The sequence below is a fragment of the Muntiacus reevesi genome, chromosome 1 (genome assembly GCF_963930625.1).
Source record: "Muntiacus reevesi chromosome 1, mMunRee1.1, whole genome shotgun sequence".
NCBI classification, from domain to species: domain Eukaryota; kingdom Metazoa; phylum Chordata; class Mammalia; order Artiodactyla; family Cervidae; genus Muntiacus; species Muntiacus reevesi.
Window position 1 is genome coordinate 246878340 of NC_089249.1, and position 27027 is coordinate 246905366.

General features: G+C 39.4%; 1 pseudogene; it reads right to left on the minus strand.

Annotated features, from left to right (window-relative positions):
• Positions 1-270: 270 nt before the first annotated feature.
• Positions 271-26071, minus strand: LOC136158512 (chromobox protein homolog 1 pseudogene; annotated as a pseudogene).
• Between the last annotated feature and the right edge of the window lie 956 nt (positions 26072-27027).

The window sequence follows — 27027 nt, forward strand, 5'->3', positions numbered from 1 at the left end:
CCCTTTGCTTTTCATAGTGAAGTTCAGAATGGGTTGCATTGAAACACTGATTCTTCTTCCCCTCCACCGAGATGGGTGTGCAAACTGTACAGCATGGAATGACTTTAAAGCACTTAGGCTGCTGTAGGGCACAGAAACTATACCAGCTTTTCAAAGCACATCTTCTCAAGCCACTTTTATGGTGTCAAGACAAGCAGAACTCCTTCTCTCCCCACTTGAAACCCACAGTCAGATGTGACAGGTGCTGGTATTCAAGAGAGTTAATTCTTGTTATCTTTTTTTGTCATTATCCTCTGAGGGATAGGAATGCCATGTCAGCATTTCCTTATAGAAGGATATGACAACCTGTGGGCACTTGACATTGGCTTCCTCGGCAGGGACCAGGTCAGCCTCATCAGAGTTTTTCCATTTCATCAGGCACATGAGTTCTCCACTGGAGTCTGTAGCTCCAATAATCCGCTCAGGTTCCAAACCCCAGGCAAAGCCTTGTGGCTTTTCTGATTTTTTTCTTCTTTGGTTTGCTCTCCTCCCCCATGTTGTCTGAATTAGAATTAGCTTTGCACTTGCCTCCGTCTGATTTATCTGTCTTGGGTGCTGTTTTCTGTGACTGCAGAAACTCAGCAGTGAGATCAGGGCAGTCAAGTTATCTCCCGACTCCCATGTGTCATCCTCATCTGAGACCCCCTTTCACTTTAGGAGATACTCCACTTGGCCGTTTACTACTTGCCTGTCCAGAACTTTTCCCACCACATATTCCTCTTCCTCTAGCACTCCTCTACTTTCTTTCTTCTTGTTTTTTCCTCACAGTGCCTGCCCGCTTTCTGGTATAAAGGGTGACAGCTGCTCAGAGCAGCACCCACAAATCCGAGAGGAATCAGTGCGGCACTACTGGCCGGGGGAGTGGTGACTGTGATGGAGCACCTAGAAGAGCTGCCCTTTCTGCGCAACACATTGTCCCTAACGGTAGGCACTATGGTGTACAGTCGGTCTCTAGGACTTACTCATCTTCCCAACTGAAGCTTGGTACCCTTGACCAATACTTCCCTGATTCTCCCCGTCCCCTAAGTTTTGAATGGTTCCCGGCATACAGTAAGTCCTCAATAATTATTTGTAAAATAAATGGATGGATGCATAGGTGGATGAATTTTTTTTTTCTAATATTGCTGAAACTCTTCCTCATTTGCAGGGACCCTAAATATCTTTCTCTCAAGGCTTCCTTAATTTGAAAATGTCTACAAATTCCAGAAATTTTTCTTATTTTCAAAAGACAGATGGAGCAGCCAGACTTCTTTTGACACCAGGGGGCTATCCCTACATTGTTCCAACTCTTTCTTTCTTGCTGCCTGAATGTGTCACTGGAAAACCTGTGTTCTGCACAATCCTAAGAGACTGGTTCACCTGAGAGGACCCTAGGGGTTCTCTAGGGAGGACACCCCACTTCTTCAAGACCAGGGTGAGTGCATGTGTGTGTGCATGTGCAGAACTGAACCTCTCCATAGGTTCATTAGCATAACCACAAATGTAAAAACAAAAACAAAAAATTCGTTCAACCCTATTAAAGTCAATATGATGATATTAATTCTTAAATCCTCTTTAGAAAAAATTATTCCAAGCCATCACCTATTCAATAGACATGAGTTTGAGTAAACTCTGGGAGTTGGTGATGGACAGGGAGGCCTGGCATGCTACAGTCCATGAGGTCACAAAGAGTCGGATAAGACTGAGGAACTGAGCTGAGCTGAACTGATTCCAAGCCTGGCCCATTCTGCAAATCAAAATCTAATTCTTCCTTTTATGCTTATAATCTGAGGTTGGTTTAAAACAGTCAAGTCTTTGGGGATGAAATTAGATGATTTCTTTCTCCTGAAGGGTAGGGGCACTTAGGAGAAAAGTCTTCAAGAGCACCTTCAAATTTTTGCCTTGGGAAGGACCAGTGAAAAAGCCCTAAAGAGCAAAAGTATGTGGTGCTTCTCAGCCTATAAAAATAATGTTCCTTTGGGGAAAACAAAACAAAAAAATCCCACCACCAGTTCTGTCTCAATGATGCTAATATGCTTTGGGGGAATCATATTCCTTTTAAGATGAGCTTCATTTACTCTGGATCTTCCTCAACCAAGGTGATTGTCTTAAGCTTTACTCTTAAGCGTTAAGTTTCCTTTCATTTTCTAAATACAGTGAATTAACTTATTGCAGAGATTAATTTAACACTAGTGATAAAACTTGGATTGGTTGCTTGCTTTTTCTAAGAAGAATCCCCATAACATTTTAAAGAAAAAGATATAAAGAGTTTTGCTCAGTGCTTGGCTCATAGAAAGCATTCAATAGGTATTAACTACTGCTGTTATTATTGTTATTGCTGCTACAACTAGCATTGTTATCAGTGGCCTGGTATCCAGTCCTAGTGGTAGGTATTTATTATGAGAAAGAAGTGGAGTTTAGTGACATACAACACATGTAAAGTGCTCAATATAGTCTTTGACACAAAGCAAGCATTTAGTGAGTTTAAACAAACTTAGAAAATGTGAATGTATTAGGGTAGATTTGGCTACTAAAATAGAGATTAAAATTTAATGGCTTAAAGAAGCATACATTTATTTTTCATTCATGTTACAGTACCAGTTGAGTGTTCCAGGTGTTAAAGAAAATTTTCAGGCAATTTAGCTGTGAGCATGTATCAAAATTTTATTACAATTAGGCACAGAAGGGAAATGGACCCTAGAAAGGCCACTTCCCAAATTTACTATTGGTAGGGACATTTGATAGGAAGAGAGTTCAGTTAGATAATCATTGTTAGACTAGACACAGAAAGAAAAGAAAGTCTGGTTAAAGGTCACTAGACCCTTGATTGACAGCTGGCAACTGAATGTGTGGGTAATTGGGCATGTGGGTAATTGGTTTCTGAGAGCAAACCTTAATCCCATTAAAGTTCACAGAAAATTGCTTAAGCATTTTATCAGGAATGTTAACTTCTCAGAAAGAGGTTAGGAGCAAAATGGTTTTGTTTGGAACAGTTTCTCTTATGGGTGGGACCATGGCCCACTCTGCCCTCACTCAGGTACTCTGGTTGATGGTAGCTCTGCCATTTTCAGTATATGGCTTTAATGCTATTCTGGTCATTGTCAATAGCCAGTGAGAAAGAGGAAAAGAACAGAGATTTCTTCCTAAGAAATCTTGCCTAAGGAAATGAGCCAGAGGTGGAAGCAGAATTTTTGCTCCCGCATCATTGAGAGCTTAGTTACATGATTACCAAGCTCCCAGTAGGGTTGAGAAGTGCAGTCTGGACATCCAAATCCTGGCTGCAGGAGTTTTACTAGGGGGTGAAATGGAGTTTGGGACAGTAGTGGTTTCTGTCACAATGAGGATGTGCTCAGCCTTTCTGCACCTACTGCCTCTGAAGCAGTAGTTGGCAAATTATGGCCTGCAGGCTAAATCCCACCCATAGCTGTTTGTATAAATAAAGTTCTATTGGAAAGCCATGCTCATTCATTTATGCAATGTGTATGGCTGAATTCACACTACACTAAAGGGTTGAGTAATTGAGACAGAGATCCCATGCACCAAAGCTTAAAATATTTACTTTTTGGCTTTTTTAGAAAAAAAATTGCTGACTCTTATTCTAGAGAGGGTTCTGAATTCCCCATAAAAGTGGTCTTGATGGGTCAAAGGAAATGTATGTTGAAAATTTTAGTAGATATTCCCCTTCTTACTTGCACTAGCAGTGTATGGGATTGTCTGTTACACAGTCAACACAGTAATATCAAAAGTTTCCATGTGGCCAATTTGGTAAGTGAAAATGGTATTTTACTACAGTTTTCATTGTACTTACCTTATTAGTAGTAAGATTTAGCATAAGAGAGTCTATATAATAAAATATATGCAGTATTTGGTCTTCATCCCTCATTGTTGTTGTTCAGTTGCCAGTCATGTCTGACTCTGCAGCCCCAGGGACTGCAGCGCGTCAATCTTTCCTATCCCTCACCATCTCCCAGAGTTAGCCCAAGTTGATGTCCATAGAATTGATAATGTCATCCAAACATCTCATCCTTTGTCACCCTCTTCTCCTTCTGCCTTCAATCTTTCCCAGCATCAGAGTCTTTTCCAATGAGTGATGTTTGTATCAGGTGGCCAGAGTATTGGAGCTTCACCTTCAGCATCAGTCCTTGCAAAGAGTATTCAGAGTTGATTTCCTTTAAGACTGACTGGTTTGGTCTCCTTGCTTTCCAAGGGACTCTCTCTCAAGAGTCTTCTCTAGAACCGCAGTTCGAAAGCATCAATTCTTTGGTGCTCTGCCTTCTTTATTGTCCAGCTCTCACATCTGTACATGACTACTGGAAAGACCATAGCCTTGACTATACAGACCTTTGTTGGCAAAGTGATGTCTTTGCTTTTTAACACACTGTCTAGCTTTGTCATAGCTTCCCTGCCAAGAAACAATCATCTTCTAATTTCATGGCTGCAGTTGCCATCTGCGGTGATTTTGGAGCCCAAGAAGAGGAAATCTGTCACTGCTTCCATCTTTTCCCCTTCTATTTGCCATGAAGTGTTGGAGCCAGATGCCATGATCTTAGTTTTATTAATATTGAGCTTTAAGTTGGCTTTTTCACTTTCCTCCTTTATCCTCATCAAGAGGCTCTTTAGTTTCTCTTTACTACTGGCACAAAACTTTAAAAACTGATAGAATTTCCAGAATGATAGGAAGTGTCTTTTGATATTCATAACAAAACCCTTTCAGCACACCTGAGTTTGTATTAATGAAGTGACTTTCGGAAAATCCATAAGGAAGGGGCTGGTTGCCAGGGGAATCAACCAGAATTAGAGAACTGAAACTTTCAATCTCTTCCACTCTCCCCCTATGCCCTTGGAGAGGAGAGGGCCATGAGACTGAATCAATTAATCATGCCTACATAATGAAGCTTCAGTAAAATTAAAAGAATGGTGTCTGGAGATCTTCTGGATTGCTGAATATGGGGAGGTGCTGGGTGGGATAACATACAAACTTTACATCCCTTTTGCCATTTCTTGTCCTATGCATCTTCCATCTGGCTGCTCCTGAGTTAGATTTTTTTTTTTATAATAGAATGGTAATCTAGTAAGTAAATAATTTTGCTGAATTTTGTGAGCTTTCTAGTATAGAACCAAAGGAGGGACTCTTGGAAACCTCTGATTTATAGTCAGTGGGTCAAATGACATTAGTATCTGAAACGATGAAGTGGTGTCTGAAGTCCTGTAAGACTGAGCCCTTAATCTGTGGGATTTGACACTAACTCAAGACTTCCCTGGTTGCTCAGGCTGTAAAGAATCTGCCTACAATGCAGGAGACCTGGGTTTGATCCATGGGTTGGGAAGATCCCCTGGAGAAGGGAAAGGCAACCTACTCCGGTATTCTTGCCTGGAGAATTACATGCACAGAGGAGCCTAGTGGGCTACAGTTCATGAGGCGGCAAAGAGTCGGACAAGACTGAGTGACTAGCTCGCGTGCGCGCATGCTCGCGCACACACACACACACACACACACACACACACACACACACACACACAAGGTAGGTAGTGTCAGAAATGAGTCCATATTGTAAGACACTAAACTGGGGTGGAAGAATTGCTTTCCAAACTCAAATGTTTGGGAAAACCCACATATTTGATGTTAGAAGTGTGGGTATAGTAGTGTGAAAGTCATACAAGAGAGTCATATAGGAGTGTGTTTTTCTTTTAAACTAATCATGATTGTAACTAATCGTATTTTAAGAATATTTGCACTTACTTTTCTTTGGACTACCTACTTATCTTTTGCACATCCATTGGCAAATATTGAGTTGTTAATTTTGTATACTAATTTCTAGGGGCTTTTTATAAGCTAGGGAACCAAGTCATTTATGATACAAGTTGCAAAAATCAACCTCATTTAAGAATTTTTAGATTTTTAAAATTTAATTAAATTATTATTATTATTTTTGACTGCTCTTAGGCTCTTCATTGCTGTGCATAGGCTTTCTCTAGTTGAGGTGTGCAGAGGGTACTCTCTAGTTGTGGTGTAAATGCTTCCAGTGCTAGTGGGTTCTCTTGTTATGGAGCAGAGGCATCTAGGACGTATGGGCTTCAATAACTGTGGCTCACGGGCTCCAGAATGCAGTCTCAGTGGTTGTGGCATACAGGCTTAGTTGCTCTGCAGCATGTTGGATCTTGGTTCCCACCAGGGATAGAATCCATCTCCTCTGCATTGGCAGGTAGATTCTTAACCACTGGACCACCAGGCAGGTCTTGTCCCCATTTTTTAAAAAACATTTTTATTTATTTTTAAATTTTTGGCTGTGCTGGATCTTCGTTGCTTTGCATGGGCTTTCTCTAGGTATAGTGAGGGGGGCTACTCTTTATTGCCATGCACAGGTTTATCATTGTGGTGGCTTCTGTGGTGGAGCACAAGTTCTAGGTGCATAGGCTTCAGTAGTTGTGGCATGTGGGCTCGTAGTTGCAGCTTCTGTGCTCTAGAGTGTGGGCTCAGCAGTTGTGGTGCGCAGGCATAGTTGCTCTGTGGCATGGAGAATCTTCCCAGACCAGGGACCAAACCTGTGTCCCCTGCATTGGCAGGCAGATTCTTATCCACTGCACCACCAGGGAAGTCTTCTACCCCATTTTTTAATGTATTCCTTTTACTTTGCTTATGGAAATTTTTGCTGTGCCAATTTTTAAATTTTTTATTTTAAAAATAGTCAAACTGATTGATCTTCTGTTTCATGACTCTGACTTATATATTATGCTTAGAAGGCTATCCCCATATCAAGATTGTACAAAAACTTCTTCTATTTTTTCCTAATAATTTTGTGGTTTTCAGTTTTTATATTTAGTTGTTCACTGCATCTGTAATGTATTTTAAGATTAGAAGAATGGATTCAATTTTTTTCTAACTGGCTATCCATTCTTTGAACACCATCTCTTTAATAATGCATCTTTATCATATATTAATTTCCTGTATGTTTTTGGGTCTTACTGGAATATTTCATGTATATTTATGGGCTAGTATTATGCTGCTTTAATTAATGTACCTTTATATCACATTTTAATATCTGAGAAGGCTAATTTGCCCTCATTATTATTATTTTTTAATATAGTCAAAATATCCAGTGGCTCTTATTGTGAAATGTCTAAATTTTAGTCTTTACTTAATTTCATATATAAGTGGACTGTTGCTGCTGCTGCTAAGTCACTTCCAACTTAGCAGTCGTGTTTGACTCTTTGCAACCCCATGGACTGTGGCAGCCCACCAGGCTCCTCTGTCCCTGGGATTCTCCAGGCAAGAATACTGGAGTGGGTTGTCATTTCCTTCTCCTCCAATGCATGCATGCATGCTAAGTCGCTTCAGTTGTATCCGACTCTGTGCGACCCTATGGACAGCAGCCCTCCAGGCTCCTCTGTCCACAAGATTCTCTAGGCAAGAAGACTGGAGTGGGTTGCCATTTCCTTCTCCATTATTTTTTTTTAATGAGCTTTTTTTTCTGGCTAGTTTTATGTGTTTATTTTTCTGTATAAAATAGTTAAAAAATACTGCTGATAATTTTTATTTGGATTGCATTACATTTATTACATTAACTTGGCAGAATTGTTATCTTTAGATGCTGATATTAGTTCTAAAGTATGGACCTAGTGTACCTGTCCATTTGAAGAACTTGTGTTGTTTTTAAATTACCTTTTTGGTTATTGACTGAGTTTTCTGACTACGACTATGACATTTTTCTGAGACTGACCACCTTGTTCATTCCTTAAATTGGCTTAAGTTATTGTTTTATTTCTGGTATACAACCTGTTCCACAAGTACAGCAGATCTAGAAGTGAACCAGTTGTGTAATGGTATTCACAGAGCAAACACATCTTACTGTAGGAAATGATAAATTTGTGAATTTTGCCTTGCCATTCTTAAGTGTTTGTGGTGATTCACGGAATAGGATAAGGAGACCATGACACAGAGGGATCACATTATCTGAAGAAAGTGTTGGTTTGAACTCTTAAATCTGGAAAACCTTTTTCGTAGCTTGAGCTTTTAAGAAGCATGCCCTGGTCTAGGATGTGTGAATCTCAGAGGAACAGGTAGTAGAGAAGTGAGACTAGGAAGGGAGAAAGCCAGTATAGAGTGTTGTCATTGAGCAGCTTATCTCTGTGGGCTGCCGTGACTCAGTCATACTCTGGACCTCTGGGAAACGGTAGGACACACCTTAGGATTGTGCGACCTAAAAACCAGAGCATCTGGGGTATTTACCGACTCCAACTTGTCGTTGATTGAATGCTGCTTCTGGTGCCATCAGCTCCCAGGCACCTCTGGCTTGCCTTGAGTGTACATCTATGACCGCCAAAGTCCCAGGCAGAGAGTCACAGATGCTGTGGATGGGAGTGGTCAGCCTTCACAGGAACAGTGAGGCAGAGACTCTGATAAACCGTCTTAGACTTAAATTTCTGCATCCTTAGACACTAGCTGCCTTCTCCGTTGGGAGAGGATTAGAGCAGTTGATATTTGGGTTGTTTGTACCATCTACACTGCTTTCTTAGGAAATTTTGCCATCACCCTCTCCTCATTTGGCATGTTTTATACCTTGGAACTCACTCTTCATTCTCATTCCTATCACACTGATTGGACAAGGGCCAAAGTGAGCATTGTTATGGGCTTGCCAATAACCTATGACTTGTTATTGGAGTTTGTCCCAGATAAAACAAGCAGGGCAAATCCAATTCCTCTTTTGGGGATTTGGAGTTGAGAAACAAAAGAGTCAGTTTCCAGTTAGCAGTAAGAGCTAGAATTAAAATATTAATGTATGAAGAGAGAAACATGATAGGTATGTTCAAGCAGAAATCATGAACAAGCTAGTTTCTAGAGAGGGGGATATGGAGAAAGAAGATAAAAAGAGAGAGAGGTGTATAGTGTGTGTTAAGAGGTCAATCCCCAAAGGTACCTTGTTTCTTGCTTTTCTGAGTCCTGGCTGTTCACATTCTCCTGCATTTCTTTATCCTCACAATAACTACCTTCACTCTTTTCTAGTGTTGTTATGAGCCAATTACCATTAATTGTCTTGACCAAAACCACTTTGGCAGAAAATTGGAGAATGATCCCCTAAAAGTGACTCCTATGCTCCATTTCTGTGGCTCCTTCTCCATCCACTGTATCTGGAGGCAGCTAACCTGCTAGTTCTCTCCCTATGACTGTTGCCAGCTGCTGTGAAAGGCTCCAAGAAAATAAAATCTAGAGAAAATACTAGTCATTAGGTGGTATAGACTTGTCCTTCCCAGAATAGGCAATGAAAACATCATATAGCTTACTCTATTCAGAAGCTAAATTTTATCCTCTCAAGAGAAGAGGAAACCCGACTAATTCCTTTATAACTGTAGCCCTCTGCTTTTTGGGTCCTGACAGCAAGGAGGTTAGAGGGAAAAAGTTTTAGCAAATTTCCTTCAATGAAATGGGATGAGATCATTTCGCATGTGTTTTTACTGACTTAAGCTTCTTTGAGGAAGAGCTTCATCTACTATCCAGAGAAGAAGCTGAGATTGATCAAGTAAAAACAGGCAAAAACAAACCAGGAGGCCTAATTCAAGCCATTTGTGCTAAACAAATATGACCCACAGTCAAGTAGCATTAAATACAACTCCAACAACACACATAACAGGTATTCACTGGACACCTATGTTCTGGCTTTGTGCTAGGGGCTTGCAGCATGGAAGTGAGTAAGACAGACATATTCCTGCACTTAAGAGTCTGACCTACTGTGTAGTTCCATGTACTGTATACATCAGTTCAGTTCAGCCGCTCAGTCGTGTTTGTCTTTTTGCAACCCCATGGACTGCAGCATGCCCGGCTTCCCTGTTCATCACCAACTCCCAGAGCTTGCTCAAACTTATGTCCATCGAGTTGGTAATGCCATCCAACCATCTCATCCTCTGTTGTCCCCTTCTCCTCCTGCCTTCAATTTTCCCCAGCATCAGGGTCTTTTCTAATGAGTCAGTTCTTTACATCAGGTGGCCAAAGTATTGGAGCTTCAGCTTCAGCATCACAGTCCTTGCAATGAATATTCAGGACTGATTTCCTTTAAGATTAACTGGTTTGATCTCCTTGCAGTCCAAAGGGCTCTCAAGAGTCTTCTTCAATGCCTCAGTTCAAAAAAGCATTGATTCTTCGGTGCTCAGCTTTCTTTATGGTCCAGCTGTCATATCCACACATGACTACTGGAAAAACCATAGCTTTGACTAGATGGACCTTTGTTGGCAAAGGAATGTCTCTGCTTTTAAATATACTGTCTAGGTTTGTTGTAGCTTTTTTCCCAAGGAGCAAGCATCTTTTAAATTTCATGGCTGCAGTCACCATCTTCAGTGATTTTGGAGCCCAAGAAAATAAAGCCTGTCACTGTTTACATTGTTTCCCCATCTATTTGCCATGAAATGATGGGACCATATGCCATGCTCTTAGTTTTTTGAATGTAGAGTTTTAAGCAAATTTTTTCACACCCCTCTTTCACCTTCATCAACAGTCTCTTCAGTTTCTCTTTGCTTTCTGCTATAAGGGTGGTGTCATCTGCATATCTGAAGTTATTGGTTTTTCTTTCAGAAATCTTGATTCCAGCTTGTGCTTCATCCAGTCTGGCATTTAGCATGATGTACTCTGCATATAAGTTAAGTAAGCAAGGTGACAATATACAGCCTTGACATACTCCTTTCCCGATTTGCAACAAGTCCGTTGTTCCATGTCTGGTTCTAACTGTTTTTTCTTGACCTGCATGCAGATTTCTCAGGAGTCAGGTAAAGTGGTCTGGTATTCCCATCTCTTTAAGAATTTTTCACGGTTTATTGTGATCCACACAGTCAAAAGTTTTTGGCGTAGTCAATAAAGCAGAAATAGATGTTTTTCTGGAACTTTCTTGCTTTTTTGATGATCCAATGGATGCTGGTAATTTGATGTCTGGTTCCTCTGCCTTTTCTAAGTCCAGCTTGAACATCTAGAAGTTCTTGATTCATTTACTGTTGAAGCCTCACTTGGAGAATTTTGAGCATTACTTTGCTAGCGTGTGAGATGAGTGTCATTGTGCAGTAGTTTGAACATTCTTTGGCATTGCCTTTCTTTGGGACTGGAATGAAAACTGACTTTTTCTGTATATTTTTTCTTGTATACAACAAGTTGGGATTTGAAGAGGCAGAGAAACCAGAGATAAAATTGCCAACATTCATTGGATCATGGAGAAAGCAAGGGAATTCAATAAAAACACTTCTTCATTGACTATGCTAAAGCCTTTGACTGTGTGGCTTGCAACACACTGTGAAAAATTCTTAAAGAGATGGGAGTACCAGACCACCTTACCTGTCTCTTGAGAAACCTGTATGTAGGTCAAGAAGTGACAGTTACAGTTGGACATGAAACAACTGACTGGTTCTAAATTAAGAAAGGAGTATCACAAGGCTGTATATTGTCATCCTGCTTATTTAACTTCTATGCAGAGTACATCATGCATGATGCCAGGCTGGATGAACCACAAGCTACAATCAAGATTGCTGGTAGAAATATCAGTAACCTCAAATATGCAGATAATACCACTCTAATCATAGAAAATGAAGAGAAACTAAAGCGACTCTTGCTGAGGGTGAAAGAGGAGAGTGAAAAAACTGGTTTGAAACTCAACATTCAAAAAACTAAAATCATGGCATCCAGTCCCATCAATTCATGGCAAATAGAAGGGGAAAAATTAGAAGCAGTGACAGGTTTTCCTTTCTTGAACTCCAGTATCACTGAAGAAGGTGACTGTAGCCATGAAATTAAAAGATGCTTGCTTCTTGGAAGGAAAGTTATGACAAACCTAGATTGTGTGTTAAAAGCAGAGATATCACTTTGCCAACAAAGTTCCATCTAGTCAAAGCTATGATTTTTCTAGTAGTCTTGTACAGATGTGAGAGTTGGATACAAAGAAGGCTGAGCACTGAAGACTTGGAGTTTCAAATTGTGGTGCTGGAGCAGACTCTTAAGAGTTGTCTGGACTGCAAGGAGATCAAACCAGTTAATTCTAAAGGAAATCAGTCCTGAATATTCATTGGAAGGACTGATGCTGAAGCTGTAGCTCTAATACTTTGGCCACCTGATGTGAAGAACTGACTCATTGGAAAAGACCCCAATTCTGGGAAAGATTGAAGGCAAAAGGAGAAGAGGGCAGCAGCAGAAGAGATGCAATAAAAGACTTAATGGAGATGAATTTGAGCAAATTCCAGGAGATGGTGGAGGATAGAAGAGCCTGAAATGCTACAGTCCTTGGGGTTGCAAAGAGTTGGACATGACTTAGCGACTGAACAGTGTACCTCAATACAAAATAAAAAGTTAAAGAAAAAAGAGTCTATAGGGAAGATGGACATGGAATTCATGTTTATAAGCAAGAGCATCACCAAGGGAAAGGGCACAGGAGCAGGTCAGGAAAGGCCTCTCTAAAACACATTTTTTTTTTTTTTTTTTTGAAGCTGAGACCTGAAGAATGAGCAGGGGGAAGAGCCTTCTAGGAATAAAATTACTATTTAAAGAAGGGGGTAGCATCCTACTGTATTTTATGTGATTTCTTTGTGTCTGTAAAATTCCATGCCCAACTCTGCATGGAGCTTTCTCAAGAGTAGGTCACTCATGTTTTGGAGTAGTGGTGGTTTTTGATCACTTTTTTATCCTCTGCAGCAGATGCTGTTGGTGCTGGTACGTCAGGCTGCTGTGGGACGCCTGCAGACAGCTGCCTGACAGGCTGTGTGACCTTGGGAGGAAACTTCCATTCTCTGGGCCTCAGTTTCCTTATATAGAAGTGGTGAGTTGGGACTAAGTGGTGTTCTGGGTCAACCTTCTTGGTGCTCTCTGAATGTATTTCTTTAGGTTCATGGTGGGGAAGTTCTGCTCCAAGGCCTCCCTCTGGGTCAGCCAGGGACAGGGGAAGGAAGGAGAAGTAGGATGGGCCTTCATATATATTCATCAAATTGTGCTTGAAGTGCGCTGGGTACCAAGGGCTGTTCCAGGCACTGGGGATAGAGGTGAACAAGGCAGAATGTCAGTTGCCCACTCTGAGTCAGTCAAAGGACCATGAATGAAGGAAAGTTTGGAAGTTATAAAAGGAGAAATCAAGTCTATTTCTCACTTTGTTATCCAGTTGGCACCTATTGATATATGAGTGCAGGTTTTTTTTTTTTGTTTGCTTATTTGTTTAAAATTAGATTACTCATTTGCTCTCTAGCAAGAAACAGAACCCTGTGGGAAAATGATATTTAGGGCAGAGATATTTTAATGAGAAAAACTTGGGACTACGGGTGCTGCCCTGGGGAGTGAGGATAGGATGAATAATTACAGCAGGGTCTGAGGGCAGCCCAAGGATGTGAATGTCTGGCTGTGGGCAGGAAGAAGGGTCAGTTCAGAGGTGGAGGAAGGGCCCTCTATCTTAGGTCTCTCAGTTTTGCCAGTGGCTTGTCCTAAAGTTACCAGTTAGGTCACAATGCTTTTTTTGTAACTGGGGGGTTGAGGTGGGGAAGGGATGAAAATAGAAATAATTTATCTTCCTAAAGCAACAGATCTGGGCATAAGCCCAGTGCTACTGAAAGAGTCCTTTTCATGATGCGTGGGCAACTCTCTCTGATTCCTAAGTCATCAGAGAGGCGATAGGAATGACTTTCAAACATGGACTCTGTCAAGTGATGCAAAACTCCCATGATTTACAACCAGAAGAAGTTTATCTTGCTCTGGGAAAAAAGAAGACCTTGGAACCAAAGCTTCACATTTAGAAGCCAATACAAACATCTTAAAATAACGCCCCCTCCTCCCTCCTGCTCCATAATGAGAAATGGAGAGATTAAGCAAGAAGTGGAGGGCTGTGGGTAAGACCATTGCAATCACCAGTGATTGAGCTTCAAGGTCCAAGGCCTTTGTTGTGGGCATTGGAATCCTAATGATTTATAATTAACTGCAACAAGAAAACCAAATGCCATGCACTTTCCTAACAGAGCTACAAAAATAACCACATTCACAGTGTTTGTAAAATTGGAAACAAATGTTTTAAGGAACATAAATGCTCCATGCTGTCCTACACAAGCTTTGGAGGAAGAAAAATATTGGCACTCAGTCACGACCATAAATGATGAGCCAATATCATTTGTCATGGGAAATTCATCTAGGCAAAATCAAATTGCACCATTAGCCCTCAATGACTCTGAGAAATAACCATACTGAAATGCTTCAAATTAAAATCAGTCAAGGGCTGGGTCTAACATCCTCTTTCCTCTTCTCTGCTGAATTTTAGAATCTTTATCCTATGTCTTTACATGGAAGCTGAGAAGGGGAAAATAATGTCTAACTGTACCCTCGTCCCTGAAATAGCTTTAGACCTATGTGGTTCTTTTTTTTTTTTTTTTTTTTTTAATGGGTATGGAAAAAGGTAATAACCATGAAAAGTATAAAGAGACTACAAAGTATCAATAGTACAGAGTAGCATGGTGACCTTACTTCACTGGTGAAGGATGATGGGGAGGGGGCTCTGGTGATTGGCAACTGGATTAATAACATATAACCTTAGTTTGCAAAAATTTTTTTTAGGATATATGAATTCTTCATAAATAATCTTAGTTCTTGTGCTAAAGTGGAACATGAAAAGTTTGATTATGGAATTTTACTAAGAGAAATTTTTCTATCTGTAAGGACTCCTTTGATGCTATTAAATGTCAAAATCATCAGCATAGGATAGAGGTTATGATGCTAAAACAATAATGAACTAAGTCTAGGCCTCCCTCCTTTAATTTGCACATCTCTATGAAACAGTCTTCAGCATAATTCCCATTTTACAGGTTGGAAAATAAAGTGTCTGAAATCTTGCCAGATTTCTGTTAGCAGGAAGCAGAGCTGGGATAAGGACCCACTATTATTTGACTCAAAAGCCCACACTCGAATTCACTCTGTACATTTCCCCCTTTAAGATTAATGTTTTCCAAATTGTGGTTTATCAGCTCTGAGGGGCAGTAGCAAAATTTCAGATGACCTTGCCTTTCTGTCCCTAATTCTGTATGTCAGAGAGGTAGAGAATAAAACACTTTCAACTCTCCCATCTCATAATCTTGCGTCTGATTCTGTGAAATAAGTAATGTGCCTCCTCTCTGGGGACCCAATACAGTAGTATTAGCTGAGTGAGAAGAAATATAGGTAAGTGAACTTTCTAATTGACTAACTTAAAGGTAGCAGGTAGAAAATGTCAACTTGAAAAGTGCCTAGAATCAACTGTACAGACATAGTCAGTTTATATAAACTTTGAGCAATGAATATGTAAATATCCTACATATTTTCATGCTTATACACTTCTAACAGACATGGGTGTGGCCTCCTGGGAGAACTCTGGTTTAAGCCTTTCTGCAAAAGTCACCTATGGGACTAAGAATTTCCATTGTCTCTGTCCAAAACATGGATTAATTGAAGAAATTCTCACTCCTGGTTTTTTCTTTTTCTTCAGAGAATTTAATTCTTCCAATGGGAAATTTTTTTTTTAATGCCCTAAACCAATCTGAACTTTAGGAACTTGAACCTTGCATTGTAGCTGCCTCTAAGGAATATAATTTATTCAAGCTGTTAAACTGTTGAGAATACAATAAATAGGACATTTTTATAGTGTTCAGGATATGAAGCTAAAGCATATTCGCCTGTGGTGTGTATGTTTATTTGCTCACATTTAATAACTAGTTAAACAATTCAAATCTCTTTGGATTTATGCAGGGTTATTTATTACGAGGCTCCTGAACTTTTTAGAGGCAACAGTCTTCCGGTGATCTTTATCAGGCTGTTCTCCTACTTGACTGCTTGTTTGGTTCTTTCTTTTTTCCTTCTCTTTCCTCCTTTCTCTTTTTTCTTAAAAAAATAAAAAATAAAAACTTAGTCTTAACAGAAAATGTCAACTACATCAGGAAAAATATCCAATGGTAAAATTTAAAATGGGAGTACAATTGAAAAGCAACACCAATGTTAAGCAGCCAGGTTTTATTATTTTTTCTCTCTCTCTGCTAATTAGGCTGCACGTTTTAAATCTTAAACATGTGCAGAGTTGTGAGGGATCTGGCATGTAGAGAAGGGCTTAATTCCAGCAGCTCTTGATAGCTGAGTGTTCAGTGTTGCAATGCTCACAATAGACACCATCAACAACTCATATTTTTGGATGACTTTTGCACAAATGATTGTATGGAAGGAAGAATCAGAGCCTGCCTGAATTCCCAGTTGTTTCCTTTTTTTTTTTTTTTTTTTTTTTAGGTCAGAAAACAAAGAGGATCTTACCTGGAAGCCTGATATGTAAAGCAGGTAACCTTGAGTGGCTGTGTATGTGAATGTGGGTGCATGTGTGCCTCCCATTCATTCCTCTGTTAGGACAGAGCATTTGTCAGCTGGTAGCAAGTACACAAAATTCTTAGGATTACAGTTTGAAAGTTACAGATCTTAGACCACCTCTTCTATTCAGAGAAAACCCAAGTTCCAGAAAGCTGCACTGAGTTGTTCAAGGTCACACCACTAGAAAGAGGTGGCAGGGGCACTTACTTGAATGAGATCTTGTTTCTGAGCACCCTGCTGTTTTTTTTTTCTCTTCCACCTGTTACATTTATTATACATTCTTTTACTTCACATTCTCATGTATATTTTAACAAATAAGTCCACACTTGCCTTTCTGTTAGCTTCTTTGGAAGTCACACGTTTCATTTCAATTTTATTTTCTACTTTGTCTAAAGAAGGACTGAAAAGGTACTGTTTGTATGCTTGTGTAATCTCTTGTCTGTTTATTTTTAGTTTTATGGAGATTGAGTTGACATATAACTACCCTTTCTTTTTCCATGCATTGTTTCATGAAATGTGGAGAAATTATCCATGTTTGCTAGTGAGAAATTCAGTGAGATATATGTGCAAAGTTAATGTGTATGTGAGGCTAAGTTTAGATACTTTGTAAAGGCTCATTAAGGTGATCTTTAAAACTCTGTATATTGCTGTCAAATTTGGAATAAAAGAAATAACTGCAAAAGATTGGTGTAGCAATGTTGTAAAAACCAAGAAGGACTCTTTGTAAATGTCTTCAAGCTCTCAGCACTATTTAAGGGAACCTAAACTGGAGATTGGAGACATCACATTATGAGTTTAGTTTATGAAAAAAAAGAAAATGACCAGTTCCAACCAACAGGCCTATTCTCAGTGAATGAGAATATATGAATGAATGAATAATATACATTTATATGTGTAAAGTTAAAAAATTGTTATCTAAATACTATTATTTGCAGTTATTTATCATTAACTGACTTAAAAAAATTGTTTGGTCAACTACCAGTCTCAAGTGTATGAAAATGAAGACCTTCTTCTTTAACATAACCCTGCTATATGCCCATATTCAGTGATACCAATGTAAATTTTCTAGCCACTTGAATTATAATTTCTCAAAGTTAACAACATATTGCTTCAAGCCCAGAATATGTACTTTCCTGCTGGATTCTAGTATATAATATGCTATATTTATTAAACAAAGCAATATTATCCTCTGTAATTACAACTTAGAGTTACTTTTAACTCCTATGTGATATTAATAATATGATTAAAAGATTTTCCCTTGGAAAATTTCTATGCAAAATATTCAGAATATCTCTGCAACTCCTGTGCCAGCAAATATGGTAGTTTCTGCCTTCACAGAACTCACTATTGAAAATCTCTTCTTATATTATCACCATTTGTTTGGAATTTTGTGTTTTCTTTGTCAAGAAGAGAAATTTGTTACGTGTATATATGGATGGTTTTTGAGTTGTCCTGGGTTTCCCACCAAGCACACACCTGAGGTTTGGGCAAGTGTGAATCTAGTAGGAGATGGAGTAGGCTGGAAGCATAGGTTGTCCAAAATTCAAGAAATCAAGTTGTTAGCAAGAGTAGCAGAACAGAGCCTCATACTCTACCCTGTTTAACCCCTTCACTTAGTTGATATTGAGGCTCCTAGGTCTTATTTCTTTAGGCAGAATGGAATCAAGGGATGCTAGGCTAGGCAAATTCTTCCCACGATTAAGGCAGGGGCAGAGATGCTAGAATTTCCTTACTGCCTCCAACTTAAGTCACCTTTGCAATGGACTGACCAATACTACAGAGCCAAAGCATTGATTTGTAGGTAGGATTTGGTTCATTTTCTTAAACTGTCTTCTTTTTTTTTTTTTTGAACATGAACGTGTTAGTTGCTCAGTTGTGTCTGACTCTTTGCAACTCCATGGATTGTAGTCTGCCAGGCTCCTCTGTCCATGGGATTCTCCAGTCAAGAATACTGGAGTGGGTTGCCATTTTCTTCTCTTGAGCATCTTCCCGACCCAGGAATCAAACCTGGGTCTCCTGCATTGCAGGCAGATTATTTACCGCTGAGCCACCTGGGAAACCCTAAAACTGAACTATGCAAGGACAGGTAGGCTTCAGGGCTTGGGTGCTCCAATCTCCAGTCCTTCGTTGAAAGTTCTGCAGCATGCTGGTAATAGCCAAGTTGTCCCGGCAGTCATGCATACTTCTCCAGGCCTTTGAGAACATGTAGATTTCAGCAAGGATGCCCAAAGCCACACATTTTTCCACTTCCTCTGTTACCCTTGCAAAATAGAATGAAAGTTCATCCTAGTCAAAATGAATTGGTAGAGCATGGCCTTAAACATCTCATAAGCTCTAAGAAGTCACCCTCCACACTAACAATAAATATCACTTTTTTTCCCTATCATCTCAGGCCTATATTTTTGTTATTAAAAAAATCATTGCCTCTCTGATTTTAAACAAAGCATTTTGGTTTTCTTCAAATGTGGAAAAATCTTGCTTTAACTAGATTATCGCCTTCATGGAAATTACTTCATTTTTTGATTCTAAGATACATTTTCTCCCACATTTGAACATTCCTGAAGTGCTGAATTAGTGTACAATGTATGTGCTTTATGTGATTTTTCACTTTTATTGAAAAGTTGTTATTAAATTGATGATTCATGGCAAAAGGATGACATTGTAGAATGAGAATACTGTAAACTTTTCAGTTAATTTCTAGTTTTGAATCTGAATTTGTGTAACTGCAAGATCATGGTGGGGATGACGGAAGAGAAAGAAATGTGAAGAGATGGACAGATTCTTGAACTGGGAGAAAGACTATGCTAGAGAAACTTTGCTGTCTTATTTTTACTTGGGATTATGGTTTTGACTTCCATTCAACTGCCTTTAACTGGGCATTTCCCCCTTTGACTGGAGTGGGAAAATTTGGACCTGCTTTATCAATACTATTAAAAGCCATTTATTTACTGTCTGCCTTATAACATTACAAAGAGATATAGAGCACAGCCTTTGAACCTCAGGATATGTTGATTATGGGAAACAGAGGTTTTTGTGGCTTCACTGGTGGGGAAAGTCTTCCATTAAATGTTATTTTTGGTAGCATCTTTGTTATAAAATAATTCAGAAACCATATGCAATTCAGTTACTTAAAGTATATAATTCAGTGGATTTTAGTATATCCCTCTAGTTGGGTAAGCATCACCACAGTCAATTTTAGAACATTTTCATCACCCCCCAAAAGTTCCATACTCTTTAGAAGTCATATCTCATTCCTCCCATCTTCCTCAACTCTAGACACCACTATTCCATTTACATTAAAAAAAAAAAAAAGATTTGTTTATTTTTGACTGTGCTGCCTCTTTGTTGCTATGTGCGGGCTTTCTCTAGCTGTGGTGATTGGGGTCTACTCTCTAGTTGCGCTTCATGGACTTCTCATTGTGGTGGCTTCTCTTGTTATGGAGCATGGGTTGTAGGGTGTGCAGTCTTTAGTAGTTGCGGCACATGGTCTTAGTTGCCCCACAGTATGTAGAATCTTCCCAGACCTGGGGTAGAACATATGTCCCAAGCACTGGCAGGTGGGTTCTTAATCACTGAACCACCAGGGAAGCCCTCCATTTATATTTGAAGAACAAAAATACAGCATGATGGAAGGGCTGGATCAGAGTAATGATTTAGGAGTTAGAAGTTTTAAGAAGATTCCAAATTTTGACATTGTTTCTTAGAAGTTATACAGTTTCCTTGAGCCACATTTTCTTCATGTGCAAAACTGGTATAATGACACCCACATCACAGGTAGTTGTTATTAATGTAGTGGTTGTGAAGATTAACTAAGATAGCATATATGAAAGCACCAACATAAGGCATGTCACATGGTAGGTTCAGGATGTGATTTTCTTCATCTTTTCATCTCTCTTCAAGATGGGCCTCAAGTTGAACTGCTGAAGGGTAACTGATCTTTCTCCTCCCTTCATGTGAAGACTGAATCCTCTGTAGGGGCCTACTCAGTGTTCCCTCCTGGAAATCCCCTTTTGGAAGTGTTTAAGGCCCTAAACTGTTGCTGGGGACACCTCAATTCAGTAGTTGAATTGATAATACAAAACAGAGGGTCTGGTTTCCATCTTTCAAGAAAAGTTGCATCATCCACTTTATTTAGGTATTGAGAAGTCAATCTAAACTCTCAAAATTTCTACCAACTAAATGGTTCTCAGATGAATACAGAGTCCAAGGACCCAAAGTGGCCAACAAGGGTGGCAGATGTGGAACAAAAGCTATGATCCTCTTAGTGCCCCCCTGTGAACCTTCATGCAGTACAAGGAAAAAGAGATGAGGGTCATTGGGCTCCAAAAATCTACACCATTGGCTTTTGACTCTGGAAACCCCCACTGAGCACTGCCAAGACTACTCTTTGAAAAATCTCAGAGAGGTCTGATTCATCTTTAATTATCCATCCCTGAGTAGAAGAGAGGTGAGGGACATTTCTGTCTTAATGTGATAGATGGTGAAATTGAAGTGTTGGGTAATTTCTGTGGTCTGAGGACCTGAAGTCTTCCAAGGAGAACATTTATGATGATCTTCTCATGGTTCTAAACCCTCTGCTCCTGCTTCTGCCAGAATCAGAATGCTCCTGAGAGCTTTGGTTCCTCCTATGTATCTATTAACTTCTGCCAACACAAGCTCCAGGTTATTAGACTGAAAATAATTTAGTAAAAATTAAGTTGATCCACATAACTATTTGGTAAAAGAAAAAACATAAAACAAACATTCTTCAGATATTATTCTTTGATAATTTTGGTACATGATTGTGGCTACTCTGCACTCTTTATTCACCTTTAAAGAATTTTGCTTATTTAAAATTTAACTTTTTAATTTCTCCCCATATATTTACTATTACTTTTCAAATTCATTTCAAGTCCATTATTCTTATTCTTTGATGTTTACTGAAGTAGAAAGTTGAGATGATAGGATTTAGTTGAAATATTCAGAATATCCAACAATTATGTGGTGATAAAATAAACACACAAGTTCAAACATTTTATATGTATATATATATTATATTTATGGTATTATCCTATATTTATACAATACAGTAATTTATAGAAAAGTATTTGAACAACCATACATCAAGGTTTGAATACTGTTTGCTTGGGTGGAATTATTTTGCTTATTTGTGATTTTTTAATCCATTCAGAAAATTTTATTAAGGCCCTACTAAGCATCAGCCATATTCTCTCCATTGGGGAGAAAGCAGTAAAGAAAAAAGACAGGAAGAACTTGCACTCCTGAAGGTACATATCAGTTGGGAGAAAGAGTAGCCAAATAAGTAAAACAAGTAATAGGTTCAATGGTGAAAAGTACTATGGAGAAAAATGAATCAGGGAAGAGGGAGAGAGTGTTGGGGAGGGGTCTCAATTTTAAAGAAAGCCATCAGGGAAGGTCTGACTGTGGACGTAAATTTTGAGTAAAAACCTAAAGGAGATGAGGGTGTGAGCCAGGTGGATGTCTGGGGGAAATGTATGCTAACTAAAGGAACAGCAAGTGCAAAAGGCCTGCTGGGGAGCATGCTATGTGTGTATGGGACATGAGATAAAGAAAGTAATCATGAGTCGATCCAGGGTTTTGGCCATGGCAACTGTGAGGATGGAAAATGCATTAATTGAGATGAGGAGACCTGCAGGCCGATGCGGTTTTGGAGGCATCATCAGGAGCTTGGTTTTGGACATGCTAGATTTGATTAACATGATTAGATTAGATTAGTTATCCAAGATGTTTCTCTAATGAGAATGCATTATTTTTGAAATGTGGAAAACGACAATAAACGACATTTTAAAATATATTCTACTGTGGGACTAGGTTGTTTTAGTGAATTCTCTATTGCTGCTGTAGATTGTTCAGTTAACTAAACTTCTGTGGCCCAATTGTTTTTCAGTAAAACCCTCTGGACCTGGTGTATGCAGGGGCAACTCTGGGTAGCCAACAGCACACTTGATCCTAGGGCTAGCCTCTTAGAAGAAAGCTGAAACAGGCTCAGCAATGCTTTGCTGTCTTGGCTTTCAGGGCTGTTGACTCAGCTGACTTCCTAGATGCTTGTTTTAATTGACCCTTCCCACCAAGTAAGCTCTGCCTGACTTCCTGGACATTTGACTCTTTCATCAGTTTTTCTTTCTTACTTGAAGTTTCAAGGGTCTGGGCCCTCAGTTCTTCCTGTCATCTGATGGCCTTTGCCTAAACACTCTGATCCTGTAACCATCATGCTCTCATAAAGCAATTCACACTACATTTCATGAACACCTGTTTTATACAAAGTACTATACTAAGCATTTGGGGGATGATAAAGAACTTGAGATGTGGCTTTGATAATTAGGAGGTTTCAGTGTTGTGGGGGAATGTAAATATATATAATGAGGTGGTGATGACAAACATTTATGAGTGTGGAGGGAAATCTGGGGTTCTGATTTTTATAATAATGACCTACTTGGTCCTACTAGCTCTCGTCTAGCATTTTATAGATTTTTTTCTCAAGATTTTTCTTGTGCTATTCAATATTTAGCCTTTGTTGTTTTTTTCTGATTATGAAGTAATAGATATTCATTGTAGAAAATATGGGAAGAGTAGAAAAAACATAAAGAAGAAAAAAAACTACTCATAATCTTATCATCTAGAGATGGAATGTTTCTATTATCGTTTGAGTGTATTTTTTCTTATTCTTTAAAAAAAGTTTTATTGTTGGCATTTCCCCACATCATTAATATTCTTTGGAAGAATGTTTTTAAATAGCTGAATGGAATTGCTGTTTCACCATTTATATACTGGCCCCCTAATGTTGAGTCTTTTTCTATTTTAATAGCTAGATTCCTCCTTGCTTGAGTTTCACAGACCTAGAGTTGAGACAGTTCTAAGATACCTGGGGTAGAGTAGTGTTTCATAAAAATGGAGCTGTGCCCACATGGGGTACACTTGGGTGAGAGGGGTGCAACCCCCTGAGACATAAATGACAGCACATAATCTGTGCTCCTCCTCAGCTTGCACATGCATGAGCATAGTATATACCACACCTAAAAAGTCAAAGAGGCCCTTGTTATATATTTGAAAAGCTGCTTACCATTAGTACTAGACCAAGGAACTTTGAAATATAATATTAATATAGTGAATCTTTTTTATGATCATTATCAGTAGTCATATTTGTCAGGAGAGCTGTAAAATAGAAATGACACAGGACCTTTATTTTCAAAAGTAGAGGATGACCAAAGTAAGATGGAAGAAAGTGGCATTATGGGTCCTCTGATAAGATGAATATTCCTGCTTCAGTGAGATTCCTTCAGGAGAGTGAGCTTAGGAGCAGAGAAAAGAAAAAGAAAAAAGTGGAAAGACAATATTGCATTGATTTAGATTCTGAAAACTGATAATGCTTTCCAAGTCTGGTATGTGAAACTTGCCCTTCTCTTTCGGCTATTGCAGCCGCAGATGAGTATTTTCTTGCCAATGAGAACATTCTTGAGGTGTTTTCCTTTTCTTCACGTGATGTTGGTTGCAATCCCATGCTTGCCATTACTTATAAATTAATTTCTGGCATTGTAGTAAATTCTAGGAAAACCAATAAAACCACAAGTGTGCAGTTAAATCTTTCTGTACTTTAGAAAAAGTACTTTATTTATTTATTTTTGTTTATTTTTTTTCCTGTGAGAAAGACATGAAAGTTAAAAACAAAGTTTCCATAAATGCATGGGTAGTTTATAGAATACATTTCCAATCTCCTTTATTCTTTAGTCTTTTCATTGCTATAAACTTGTTCTCTCATTTGCTTAAGGCTATTTGATTATCTTCCTTGATAGGAGTAGTAAAGAAATGAATTGTGAGGATCTAAGGTGACGGAAAGAAATTGATGGAGTATCTTTTTCTTTTGACAGGAAGTATCAAAGCTGATAATCAGTACTCCTTTAAATATAGCCAAACCAGGAAGTCAAGTAGAGAACTGGTGACATCAGTAAAACAGTGATAAATGGTGTATTAAGATGATATAAAATATCAGACAGACTCGATTGTTTTTAAAGTGCACTTTCAGTCTTTTCTGAGAAAGACTTTCTCAAGAATTTTTGGGGAAGTAGTTGTGAATGCTGTAGAATAATGTCTCTCCAGGTGAGTTCTACAGAATGTCAAAGAGTGGAATGAACCCCTGCTATATGCACTTAATATATTAGCAAATTTGGAAAACTCAGCAGTGGCTACAGGACTGGAAAAGGTCAGTTTTCATTCCACTCCCAAAGAAAGGCAATGCCAGAGAATGCTCAAACTATCACACAATTGCACTCATCTCACACGCTAGTAAAGTAATGCTCAAAATTCTCCAAGCCAGGCTTCAGCAATACATGAACTGTGAACTTCCAGATGTTCAGGCTGGTTTTAGAAAAGGCAGAGGAACCGGAGATCAAATTGCCAACATCCACTGGATCATCGAAAAAGCAAGAGAGTTCCAGAAAAACCTCTATTTCTGCTTTATTGACTATGCCAAAGCCTTTGTGTGGATCACAACAAACTGTGGAAAATTCTGAAAGAGATGGGAATACCAGACCACCTGACCTGCCTCTTGAGATATCTGTATGCAGGTCAGGAAGCAACAGTTAGAACTGGGCATGGAACAACAGGCTGGTTCCAAATAGGAAAAGGAGTACATCAAGGCTGTATATTGTCACCCTGCTTATTTAACTTGTATGCAGAATACATCATGAGAAATGCTGGGCTAGAAGAAGCACAAGCTGGAATCAAGATTGTTGGGAGAAATATCAGTAACCTCAGATATGCAGATGACACCACCCTTAAGGCAGAAGTGAAGAATTAAAGAGCCTCTCGATGGAAGTGAAAGAGGAGAGTAGAAAGGTTGGCTTAAAGCTCAACATTCAGAAAACTAAGATCATGGCATCCGGTCCCATCACTTCAGGGTAAATAGATGGGGAAACAGTGGAAACAGTGGCTGACTTTATTTTTTTGGGCTCCAAAATCACTGCAGATGGTGATTGCAGCCATGAAATTAAAAGACACTTATTCCTTGGAAGGAAAGTTATGACCAACCTACACAGCATGTTAAAAAGCAGAGACATTACTTTGCCAACAAAGGTATATCTAGTCAAGGCTGTGGTTTTTCCAGTAGTCATGTATGGATGTGAGAGTTGGACTATAAAAAAAAGCTGAGCACAGAAGAATTGATGCTTTTGAACTGTGGTGTTGGAGAAGATGCTTGAGAGTCCCCTGGACTGCAAGGAGATCAAACCAATCCATCCTAAAGGAGATCAGTCCTGAGTGTTCATTGGAAGGACTGACGTTGAAGCTGAAACTCCAATACTTGGCCACTTGATGCGAAGGGCTGACTCATTTGAAAAGACCCTGATGCTGGGAAAGATTGAAGGCAGGAGGAAGAGGGGATGACAGAGGATGAGATGGCTGGATGGCATCACCAACTCAATGGACATGAGTTTGGGTAAACTCTGGGAGCTGGTGATAGACAGGGAGGCCTGGCATGCAGCGGTTCATGGGGTTGCAAACAGTCAGACACGACTGAATGACTGAACTGAACTGAACTGATATGTGCCTGCTCTGAAGTTACTTCTGGTGGCAACACCCTGATTTGCCCTTGAGGAAATACCCCTTCCCATGTTGGTCTATGTGGTTTGGGTGTGGCTGAGTAGATGTGGGCACATGGCCTACGATTGTTCAGTCAGCACATTCAATCTCACCTGTCTTGAGGATCAGTGCAAAGATGACCATGTGACCAAACACAGTCCAGTGAGATTCATTCTGAATCTTTTTAAGAACTATTGCGAAGGAGAAGTCTCTTTTTGGGGTTGTTGGGAAGAGAGGCTTTGAGCTCAGTGCTATGGTCATCCTTCTGCCTTATGGGAAGAGCCTGCTTGAATGAAGTCAACAAAAAGAATGTAGAACCCAGAAATGGAGAGAGCCATGTCATTGTCCAAGATCCTGACTCTTGCCAGGCCTGAAGCCAGACTATCCTTGGACTTAAATAGAGTCATATATTGTTGTTTTTTTAGCCAGTTTGTGCTGGGCATTTCTTACCTGCCACCAAAAAAAACTTTGGATATTTGAAAAAAGTTTTATGTGAAGACTGAGATGTCATCAAACAGGTGTGAGAAATCTTGGGCACATTAGTTTGGTTCTCCCAGAAGCAGACTCTGTGATAAGATTTGTGTCCAAGTATTAATAGTTTATTTGGTAAGTGAATAATAAGGAAGTAAGACAGTGAAGGGAAGACATCTAATAAATGGTAATTTATCAAGCCAGCCAAACACTGTCGCTACAACTTAATCCCATGGGAAAGCTATGGGAATCAGTGCAAAGCCCCTGCCTCATAGCTATCCCAACAGGCAGCAAGGGCACTGGGATAGTTATATCTCAGATCCCATTGGTTATTTTTTAAGGGCAGTTTCTTTTGAGGTGTGTATAGATTTCTTGATATTTCAATCCTTCTCTGCAAGCAGGCAGAACAGCCTTCTGAGGAGACAAAGAGAGAGAGAGAGAGAGAGAGAGAGAGAGAGAGAAATCAGCCCAGACAAAGAGATGTAGATAATGACAATTGAAAGTCAACTGGACTCTAGAGATATGGGCTAAACATAACGAAAGCTTCTTTACTTTAGGATTTCCTACAGTCTTTAAAATACTAATACAGATACTGAATATCCAACAATCAGGTTATGATATGCCATGTT